We start from the raw sequence: 2,500 nt of genomic DNA, 5'->3' as shown, positions 1-2,500 counted from the left end.
CCCAAGGGCCCCAGGCCCGAAGGCCCCAGCGCCCCAGCGCCCAGCGCGGGCGGGCGCGCGCGCGCGTGTGGTCTTTGAGGGGCGCCGGCCTGGTGGCTCCCTAAAGAGCAATAAGTGTCATTGCAGCTCTGGCAGGGGGAGACACTACTAGGTCCCAGCTGTCACCCCCCCTCTAAAAAATTCATTTCTTGGTATTTTGAGCTGAAATTTTGCACAGAGGTTGGCAAAAATCCAATCCACCTTCATTAATTTTCCCAGAATTTTTCGAGGTCGGGAAGTATTTGTTTTAATTTTCCTACCATTAGAAATCGAGTAAATCCGCAAAACTAGGAACCGGCCCGGAATGACCCCAAATTCAGTGGGCAGCCTCATAAAAATATGGCTGATTTTACTGGATTGGTTTCATGTGGAAAGCACGACGTTTTCTTGTAGGAATGCGGGAACCCCGGCAGCTCGCCTGCCGCGGCCAGCGACGTCGGGGACGCTGGCCTGCGCTGTCGAGCCCGCGAGGGCTGTCTCCGCGGCAGGCCCCCCCTGAACGGGGCACGACAGGCCACCGCGCTGGCTCGTCCAGCGTCGACAGTCCCTCGTCCAGGTTTCAGATCGCGCCAAGTCGAACCCATGACCTGCTCAAGCCATCGTGCGCTGCCGAATTCGCATCTGCGTGTAGGCTGCCATTCCACGCGGCAGCCCCTGTTTTCGTCAGCGTGCCCCCCTGACGAATTTTCCTGCCTGGCCCAGTCCAGCGTCCAGCCCCTGTTCGTCGAAAAATCTGCGCTGCCGATTTTCCACGCGGCAGCCCCTCTTTTCGTCAGCGTGCCCCCCTGACGAATTTTCCTGCCTGGCCCGGCCAGTCCAGCCCCTGTTCGTCGAAAAATCTGCGCTGCCGATTTTCCACGCGGCAGCCCCTCTTTTCGTCAGCGTGCCCCCCTGACGAATTTTCCTGCCTGGCCCGGCCGGTCCAGCATCCAGCCCCTGTTCGTCGAAAAATCTGCGCTGCCGATTTTCCACGCGGCAGCCCCTGTTTTCCTCAGCGTGCCCCCCTGACGAATGTTCGTCGAAAAATCTGCGCTGCCGATTTTCCACGCGGCAGCCCCTGTTTTCCTCAGCGTGCCCCCCTGACGAATGTTCGTCGAAAAATCTGCGCTGCCGATTTTCCACGCGGCAGCCCCTCTTTTCGTCAGCGTGGCCCCCTGACGAATGTTCGTCGAAAAATCTGCGCTGCCGATTTTCCACGCGGCAGCCCCTCTTTTCGTCAGCGTGCCCCCCTGACGAATTTTCCTGCCTGGCCCGGCCGGTCCAGCCCCTGTTCGTCGAAAAATCTGCGCTGCCGATTTTCCACGCGGCAGCCCCTCTTTTCGTCAGCGTGCCCCCCTGACGAATTTTCCTGCCTGGCCCGGCCGGTCCAGCCCCTGTTCGTCGAAAAATCTGCGCTGCCGATTTTCCACGCGGCAGCCCCTCTTTTCGTCAGCGTGCCCCCCTGACGAATTTTCCTGCCTGGCCCGGCCGGTCCAGCCCCTGTTCGTCGAAAAATCTGCGCTGCCGATTTTCCACTCCGCAGCCCCTCTTTTCGTCAGCGTGCCCCCCTGACGAATTTTCCTGCCTGGCCCGGCCGGTCCAGCCCCTGTTCGTCGAAAAATCTGCGCTGCCGATTTTCCCCGACGAACCTGCAGCTGCACAAATCCGCGCTGCCACTGCCCCATTGTCTGGACCAACAGTCTTTTCCATCAAGCCCTGGACTATAAATCGTCCAGACTCATCGCCAGCACCCGCTGCCGATTCTGCCGACTTTGCCGATTTCGTCGGCGCTGCCGATTCCAACACTGCACCCACCGTGTCTAAACCAGCGCTGTTTCGTCAGCGTGTCCCCTTGACGTATTTCCCTGCCTGGCCTGGACAGTCCATCTTCCAGCCCATGTTCATCGAAAAATCTGCGCTGCCGATTTCCCCGACGAACCTGCAGCTGCACAAATCTGCGCTGCCGATTTCCCCCCCTGGCGGCATGGCTGCCGCTGCCCCGATGTCCAGACCAACAGTCTTTTTTGTCGACTTTGCCGATTTTGTCCGCGCTGCCGATTCCAACACTACCCCCTGCATCCAAACCAGCATTGTTTCGTCAGCTCTTCCCCTGACGATTTTAGCCCTGTAACAAACAGTAGGCCTCCAATCCCGCCAACGGGAGCCAAGTTGATAGGGAAGAGAATTGAATGACGCGCCTGGTCCTCGCACCCCGCCACCCGAGGGGCCTTTTTCCCGGCAGCCTCTGAAAAACTCTAGCTTTCACGGTCCTCGCCGCCCCTCACCACCATGGCAGGCCTCTAATCCCACCCATCAGCAGTTGTAGCCGATAGGGCAGTGATTTGAATGACGCGTCGCGGGCCGCCGGGTCATCTCACCCGGCCATTAATTGGAGCGTTTTTGGCTGGCCGAGGATGGGGGGATGGATCTCTTCTTCCGAAAAAGCAAACAGTACATCGGGAGTTATGTTGACGGGGCATGG

This window comes from Populus nigra, chromosome 2, assembly GCF_951802175.1.
Source record: "Populus nigra chromosome 2, ddPopNigr1.1, whole genome shotgun sequence".
Taxonomy (NCBI): Eukaryota; Viridiplantae; Streptophyta; class Magnoliopsida; order Malpighiales; family Salicaceae; genus Populus; species Populus nigra.
This window is presented reverse-complemented; position numbering follows the sequence as displayed.